Source organism: Glycine max, chromosome 5 (genome assembly GCF_000004515.6).
Source record: "Glycine max cultivar Williams 82 chromosome 5, Glycine_max_v4.0, whole genome shotgun sequence".
Classification (NCBI taxonomy): Eukaryota; Viridiplantae; Streptophyta; class Magnoliopsida; order Fabales; family Fabaceae; genus Glycine; species Glycine max.
Window position 1 is genome coordinate 23570441 of NC_038241.2, and position 9518 is coordinate 23579958.

Here is a 9518-nt window from a genome sequence, read left to right on the forward strand (position 1 = left end):
AGACGAAGATGCTCTGATACCACATGTTGTAGCTCCATGTGGAGCTTGTAGGCTTTGGATCTTTTTCATCAATGGAGCCATTTACTTCTTCAAGATCAATGATAGTAGAATGGAGAAGGAAGAAAGATGATTGGAGATGCCACTTCAAGGAGAAGATGAGTCAAGGACAAGCTCACCACTATAGGAGGTCATGGATAAGAGCTTGAAGGTAGGAGAAGATATGTGGAGGGAGAAGGAGAGAAGGAGGACAAAATTTTATGCCTCAAATGATGAAAAAATTCACACATAAGACCTCTATTTATAACTTAAGTGTCACACAAAATTGGAGGAAAATTTGAATTTTCTATTCAAATTTCACTTGAATTTGAATTTGAATTTGTGGAGCCAAATTTGGAGCCAAAATTTCACTAATTATGATTAGTGAATTTTAGCTATGGTTCAGCCCACTAATCCAAGATCAAGTCCAAGATTCTCCACTAAGTTTTTTTAGGTGTCATGAGGCATGTAAAGCATGAAGGTCATGCACAAAGTATGACTATATGATGTGACAATGGGGTGTAGCAAGCAAATGTTCACCTCCCCCTCTAAAATTTAATTGGATTGGAATTCTCCCAATTCAATTAAATTTATCTCCCAACACACACATCAAATATTCACTTGATGCATGTGAAATTACAAAACTACTCCTAATACAAAAACTAGTCTAGGTGCCCTAAAATACAAGGGCTGAAAAATCCTACGTTACTAGAGTACCCTACCTATATTATGTAGCCCAAAATACAAGGCCCAAAAATAATGAAATCCTAATCAATATGTACAAAGATAAGTGGGTTCATACTTAGTCCATGGGCCCAAAATCTACCCTAAGGCTCATGAGAACCCTAGGCCTTCTCTTGCCTCTCTGGCCCAATCTTCTTAGAGTCTTCTATCCAATGCCTTTGGGGGGTAGGATTGCATCGGCTTACCTTTCTCACCAGAGTATTATCTATGTTTGATTATGAGAATCTTGATCCAAATCCTAGCATCAACAACAAATTCAGTTGCTCACCTCTGTCACCTCTTGTACCTAGGAGCAGCAATTGATATCCCATCAAATTTGATATGATGGGATGTCGATTGTAATATCATATAATGAGGTTTAGGTGTTTTGTAATATCATATAGCAGTTGTCACTACTAAAAAAATCATTTTTTATGATGGTTCTAAAGGACTTTTTACAACAATTTTCAATAATCTTTGAAGCCATCATCATGATGGTTCTCAAACTGTCTTATAAGGTCCAATTTCTAAGACGTTTTTGTCAAGAACCATCTTAGAAATCATTTTCTCTAGAAAACAGTCTTAGAAAGTGGACCTTCTAAGATGGTTATGCATAGAAACTGTCTTTCTAAGATAGTTTTCTAGAGAACCGTCTTAGAATATCTTCTTTTTTTTATAAAAAAAATATAGATTGAGAATTCTAATACCATTTTTCAAAAAACCGTCTTATAATATCTTTTTTCTAAAAAAATTAAAAAATTGACTCTAGCCACCCAAGCATATTTGCACATACGTTTATGCTTGTTTCTTTATTTAAATAATATAATTCTACTGAAAATGAGAAACCATTCAATTAAGGGTACCATTCAATTATTTGTTGATGAAATCTTATTGACTTCAAGTTAGATTAGAAATTCTCATCATGCTGTCATGACTCATGACTAAGTTAAGTCAAAAGAGAAACGCAAATCTTTCATCAGTATTACTTCAATTTGAATTTTTGAGTCTATAACAAAAATTAGTGGAAAATTGAATATGCACATTCAACATCATGAATGCATAGTTACTCTGTGCATTTTTGGAGATATGAAAAGCATAACATGGGAAGCCAAATTATTAAGAGACAAAAAGAGATAAAAAAGGATATTGTTAGATTGTGGCAGGATGATCCAAATTAGAGCACCATACAAAGATCACATGATATTTAAAATATAATGTGACATGTCTTAAAGAGAAATGAATCTTCGAAACATTAATTACTTGTGTGATGAAAACAATAATCAAACATTCATGTTAAGTATTATGTTTCTATAAAAGAATTACCTTCCTGCAATTTCTTGGTATGTACTAGTGATTATAAAATCTGCATTGTTCATTGCAACAAGGTCAACTGTGAATTGACAAGTAAAATGGTACTTGTCTTCATATTTTTTCCAATATATATTAGAATCAGGATGTGTGGTCTTCTCCAAGGCATGAGCTATGTTGCACTACATGGAAAATCGAGTAAAGAAAACATTAAGAAAGTCTTGGAATCCTTCCAAGCCAAAATAATGGGTGATTATGAATTTTGAAGTTGATTGATCTTTGAATTTGATAATAAGTAGATGTTGAAGATTTATTGCACTTGTGTGATTCCTACCTTATAAGATAACAAGGTTGCAACAAGATTTCCATCATTGTAGTTGCCAATTATCAAATCTAGAATTCCTTGTAACTCACCCGCAATTTCGTGTGATGCATCCTTTATATAGTAAGAGACCATCATATTCAATAAATTAGAAATTCCATAAGACTATTGTGGCATATAAGGTCAAAAATTGCTTAGCATCCTGGAATTCTGGCATGCAAATTAAATGCAGAAAAAAATCTAACAATTTTTAAGCTAATTATTACATATATCAAAATTTCCCTGATATCAGTTGACAAAAAAAATGTTTCCAAGTTATACAAAAATGTAAATGAGAAAAACTAGAAATGTATACTTATTTAACTTCCTTTTTGCACTAGTGCATGGAGAAAAAGAGAAGAGAAAGAATAACGAGGCAAGACAAGATCAAAATTTAAACATCAGCTAATACTTACCTCTACAAATGTCTCTAGATAAGACCACATGTCAAACCTTGAAATCCATTTTCTCAAAATTCCATTCTTATATCTAAAACGTACTCGCAGTATGTATGAGTGTGCAATTCCACTAACTCTTTCCAGTCTCTGATTGCATGTTGTCCCTTCTGCCTTTGGTATCAATCTAGTAACCTAGAAGCACCACAAGGCTTTCAATAAAATGTGATAAAATATTTCTTGTCATATCTAGAATAGAACTTTTGGTGGTAATTTTACTTGTAATTGATCTCACGTAGAATTCAATAAAACTTATAAAATAATACCTATCCTCAAGTATCAAGAAAACCCAGGATATTTGCTTGGCCAAAGTAACCATGGGGTGATACAATTATGACATTGGACACCATAGAAATTCTTCCTAGAAATGACCCTAAGGTGTTTGGATTAGGAGCTTGACGGATATCTAGGAGAAGATGCACCATTTCTGACACCCTCTCTGTTGTATCACCCCAACCTCTTTCAAATCCCAATCCTTGTAGTCTACACCCAAATAATGAGGAAGAAACAAAATATCTAATCTAGTTAATCTAGAAAACGAATAGCTACTTCTACATGTAAGTAAATAGCTCCATAACTAATGAAAATTCATAATTACATCAATTTGTAGAGATTCTTGCTTACTCATATTCTAAGTTAGAATATGGTGTATTGGGTAGGAGTCTAGAAAGTAATTATTCTGCCTTTGCCAAGGAAGATTGGTGCTTGGATATGTTATGAAAGCTATCATTTAGAATCATTGCCTACATAAATATATAAGGAACGTAAATTTACAACCAGCTAGTTGAAACAACACTGAAATAATTCATGAACTATAATGAATGAGGAAGGTAAAATAAGAGTAACACTAAAATTTAATGTTTAGTAAAAGAACAAATCTTCACCATCAAAAGAATATATTTATTCATTGGTATTTTAAGATTTATGTGAATCATGCAAAATTATTGCATATAAATATAATTGTTTCTAAGATTTTTGTGAATCATGTAACATTACTGAGATGTATAATTATATATCACTATTTCAAAATGACTAAATATTGCTTTCATCCATATACTTGACAAACTTTCATGGACATCATATTTGTGTGTGCAAAGAAATGCAAGGAGAGGTTCCAAACATTCTTTGCTACATAGCATGAACGATGACAGATGTCAATGCACATATTTGTCAACAATGGAGTATGATCAAGTTGGTCTTACAAATGTAGCATTAAATGGCTCAGAGTCTAGTTCAAACACATATTTGTCAATGCACCTAGATCAAATTTTCAAAAACCATGCTATAATTACATTTCTCTGCACAGGTTTCTAATTAAAAATTGTCAAATAGTTTAGGGACCTGCATAATAATTTAAAAACACAATTCATTTATCTTGTTCAACACTTTGGTGGATGGCAACCTTCTATATCGTAGGCAATAAATACAACATTCAATAGTAATAAAGAAAATAATTTACATAACAGAGATAAGTCAAACAACCCTTACTATCCATCTACAAGTTCTTCTTTGAGTCGGAGATATTCTGCAACACTCAGATTATCCACATTGAGTTCAAATGCAGGAACACAAACATACTCCTAAACATCAGATCTTGGACACAAAGCTATAGACACAAAAGGAGGCAGAACTATTGCTTCATGTCAAAACAGAAAGAATAACTTTTGAAAAATTGCAATAACAAGGAAAACTTGTGAAAATACAAGTATTGTCTTTCATTTATTGATATCAAAGCTAAAACTTAAGAGAGAGATATTGAGTTAGCTCTTTGACAAAAGGGCTACTTTTGAGTTTTTGTATCCCTTCATCCTCTTTAAGAAGCTTTTCTACCTCGTACAAAAAGTCATGTGGTTTTAGTATTCCTTTGCCCCCATCAATATACCTTTGCAAAAAAAAGAGTAATTATTTATTTACTTATCACACATACTTAGCATTCATAAAGATGAATTTAAGATTACCAAGTTTCCAAAATCACAACATAACCTTCACTTGGAGAGAAGAGAGATGAACTCGTTGCAATACCTAGAGAGATTCTTAGCATCAAGAATCGACATTTTGAAACATTGTTTGTTGTAGAGCTCCTTCAGGCAAACGGTTTTCAGCAATGTCGCAGCCACACTGGGACCAATCGGCTCCGTTGCTACCGCGTCAATGATTCCTTGGAGGCGCTTAATAGAGAGCTCTTCTAGCGTGATGTAGTTGTCAAGCACCGCATTCATGCCTTTGGATTCAAACATGGACTATCTGCAGGAAAGCTTATCCAGTCCCTTGCAGTTCTTCTTAGACGCTTCCATTCCAGTGTCACTGATCTCACGACACACCCAGAGCTTGAGCTGTGTGAGGTTAGGGCACCACTGCGAGATCATCATGAGTGTGTCATCGCGTATGCTCACAAACTTGTGATCACACTTCAACACGAACTTTGTCACCAAATCGAACCACCACCGACAAATCATTGGAAACAAATCTGATTCCGTGTTCAGAGAAAGCCTGTGATGACTTTGTCCTTTGATCCAAAGCCACCACCAACAAACGAGGGAGCAGCAATTCCGATTAGCGAAGCTGAGAAATTGAAACACTGAAGCCAGACACTCATTCGGGAGATCATAGATGTAGTCGGTGGTTTCACCAGTAACAGCCTAGCCACGATGATTTTTGCTTTTGTCTTCGCTAGCACCAGAGGAATAACTGACCATCGACGAAATCAAGGCAGTGGATCTAGTCTTGGAGGCATTGATGGAGAGGTGGCCTTGGTCCCTCTTGCAACGGCTTGGGAACCCTAGAGGGGGAGTCGAAGAGTAAGTGGGAGAGTGAGAATACAAAGAGCACGAGAGAGAAGAGGGAGACATCAAATATTAAAAATAGCGGAAAACCTTCTAAGAAGGTTTTGTAAAAACTGTCTTAAAATGATAGTCTTCTAAGACGGTTTTCTAAAAACCATCGTGGAATGACAAACATTCTAAGATGGTTTCTGCAAAACCGTCGTAGAAGGATTGTATTTATTTACAAAAATATCACCATGTTTCTTTCTAAGAGTTTTTTTTTATCAACAAGCGTTAATCAACGTCCTAAAAACACATTTTTCTAGTAGTGTGTTTTATAAGACTTCTAAAATTAATGTATTTCCTTTTAGTTGTATTCAGACAATAGTTGTACTCTTTGGAGATTATGTTGAACTATTAATGGATTTGAAATATCATTATGATCATGTGTCCTTTTATATGATATGATGTTCTATTGTTATTTGTTGTTGTGTTATCGCGCAAAAAAATTATGCAATTTTTCTTAAATAAATTAATCAAGAGTTTATTAAAAAATTAAGGTTTAATTAAGTTTTTCATACTTGATTTATAGGCTATTTTCATATTACTGCCTAACATTCATTTTTTTTCAACCAAGTACCTGAAAAATGGAGTGATGATGTGCGTGGAAAATGGAGTGTCACGTCATCACGCCTTGTTGCTAACACCTCAATGCCACATCATCACCTTCTTCCTTTTCTCCTCTTCTTCTCCTTCTCTAACGGAAACCACCACCATCACCAACCACGCCGTTGTAGATGCAATTGCCTTTGGTGTTTTGATGATGATCATGATGATATGATAAAATTGATGCAAATGGGCTTTTCAAGATTAAATTCAAGACAATACTTCAAGATTACAAGTCACAACATCAAGATGATCACTAGTAAATTAGGAAGGGAATTCCTAATTGAATTAGCAGAAGGTTTGGCCAAGTAATTTAAATTAAAAAGTGTTTTTCAAAGATTTTACTCTCTGGTAATCGATTACCAGAGGATGTAATCGATTACCAGTGGCCAAATATATTTTATAACAACTACTAAAATTTGAATTCGAAATTTTAGACTCTGTAATCGATTACTCAATTTTGGTAATCGATTACCAGCAGTTAATAAACGTTTTAATTCAAATTTTTAAAGCTGTAATCGATTACACAATTACTGTAATCGATTACCAGACAGGATTTTCAGAAAAATAATTCTAAGAGTCACAACTTTTCAAAGGCTTTATTCATGACCACCAATGGTCTATATATATGTGACTTAAACACGAATTTGCTCAGAGTTTTTCACAACAACAAGTGTTTATCCTCTCAAAGAGCAAAATCATTTTATCCTCTTAAGAATTCCTTTGCCAATTCAATTGCAATTCATTAAGGAATTATTTGAGTGCTCAATCTGTAAAATCCATCTCTTTCTAGAGAGATTTATTCTTCTTCTTCTCCTCATTCTCTAAGGGATTAAGAGACCGTGAGTCTCTTGTTGTAAAAGAATTCTAAACACAAAGGAAGGATTGTTCTTGTGTGTTTAGAACTTGTAAAAGGAATTTACAAGATAGTGGAACTCTCAAGCGGGTTGCACTTTCTCTTCCCTTAATCTCCTTTATTTATTATTGCTTTATATTCATATTCAAATTGTTTTATTTGAATCAATATTTAAGAAGATTGTCATTAAGGGAATTCATAACTTGAATAAAAAGTGAAATAGATTTTTAATTGGGGAAGTAGTTTGGAATATCTTAATTCAACCCCCCCTTCTTAAGATATCTGAGGCCACTTGTCTAACAGCCGCCGATCGCCACCACCATGATGACCAACCCATTCTCCTTCTCCTTCTTCCCCTTCTCCCCTTGGGGGTGATCTCCTTGTTGATTCACCAAACCCACTTGCCATTAAAAAAACCCAAAACCATCAAATGCCTAAACAAATTAACGAGTGATTCATAACATATATAACAGTCTCACACATGACAATCCTTGCACAACACACTTAGGAATAAAAATAATCAATATTTTAAAGTGGTATTCATAAACCAAAAACGCTATTGCATTGTGTCGCAACCTGCCCTTTTGCGGGCGAGCGAGGCGAGGCTCACGGGTGCGTCTTCCATGGGAGGAAAATGCGTGGAGTCGCCACCAACGTTTATTGAAAGGAAAACGTTAGAAAAACCAAAGGAAACCGGTCATAAAGAATATTCCAGATTCGGGAGTTATCTTTACGCTTGAGGAAGGTATTAGCACCTCTCACGTTTGTCCCAAAAGGACAACAACCTTAGACTAGAGTTGTGTGAAATCATGTATCTAAACTTTTCGTCTCGTTTTATTTTTGAGGTTGACAAAAGTGGGGCTTTTGCTCCTACGTATCCTCCATCGAAGAGGAAATCAGACCTACACAGTTCTTTCAAAAGGCAGTGAAGTGATGTGTTGATTTTACGCTTTCGAATGGTCCATATTAACCGATAAAAGCAAAGAGGATCGTTTAAGACGTTGGACCTTAAAACGGTTTTCAGTGATTTTTGCAGACAAAGCTTGATTTTGTGAGTTGATTTTAGCCTTAGTTTAACTTTAGTTATTAGTCAATTCAATTAAGAAAAACGTCCATTTGATTTTTTTGATTATTTTACTAAAAGATATATTTTTTATTATTATATTATTATTTTGCTTGTTTTTTTGGTTTTAAATGTGGTTACGGCATGACCGAATGGTCGGATTTCATTTTAATAGAAATTAAAAGATGTTACAATCCAAATGGTCGGTGGAAATTTATTTTATTTTTTGATTAGGCGAGAAAATGACTTAAATAAATGACTAAAGCACATCAAAAGGGGGTACGAAAAGTAAATAAAATGAAAATAAAAGCACGTGAAACAAGTGGGGACCACTAAGGGTACATAGAATGAATTGAAAAGTTCGATTTCGGGAACTTACCGGTTGAAGACCGAAGAACGACGAAGAACGAACGAAGAACGACGAAGAACGGTGGAAAATCTTCACGAAATCACCCACGAAAATGTCTCGGAAGCGTTACGGAAGCGCCTTGTCTTTTCTTCACGGAAAAAATTTTTCTCACTAATTTTAAGTGATTCTCAGATACCAGGAGGGTTGAACATTATTGTTCTTCCCTCCTCCCCCTATTTATAGGGAAAAGAGGGAGAAGCTTGCACCTAGCTCGCCCAGGCAAGCAAGGTTGCTTCCTCTAGAAGGCACCGCCTTCTGGAGGAACTTCCTGGAAGGCCCAAGTGGGCCTGGTTGCTATTTGCACCCCCTGTTTACTAAATACACCCCTGCCTTTTTTGCTGATTCTTTTTCCATAACGTTACAGAACTTTACGAATTTCGTAATGATACTTGTTTTCTTTCCGTAATGTCACGGAGCCTTACGGATTACGTAATCATCCCTTTTTTGGCTTCCGAAAAGTTATGGAACCTCACAAATTGTGCAACAATGCTTCCTTTTGACTTCCGGCATGTTACGGAACTTCACGGATTGTGGAACAATGCTTTCTTTTGACTTCTGGCATGTCACGGACTTCACGGATTGCCTAACGATGGGTGCCAAGTATCTCGAAGCGGTCAAGCAAAGGTTGCATGCAATCAAACAATGGTCCCCAGACGAAATTAGGGTATGACACATTGTTTCATAACATACAAAACGTGTTTTCGATCACATAATCACAAGTAAACGACGAAGCCCAATTGTTGGCCGGAATTGAAAGAAACAACGATCAAATGTAGCAAAATCTCTAAATAAAAATGATAAAGTTATGTTGAGTGGAGAGAATCAAACAAACACGAATAGCTGAAGGTGACAAAATAGACAAATATTGTTTTACAAGGG

At 35.1% G+C, this 9518-nt stretch overlaps 1 pseudogene; it reads right to left on the reverse strand.

Annotated features, from left to right (window-relative positions):
• Positions 1-2078: 2078 nt before the first annotated feature.
• LOC100792532 (sucrose synthase 2-like) lies at positions 2079-5102 on the reverse strand (annotated as a pseudogene).
• Between the last annotated feature and the right edge of the window lie 4416 nt (positions 5103-9518).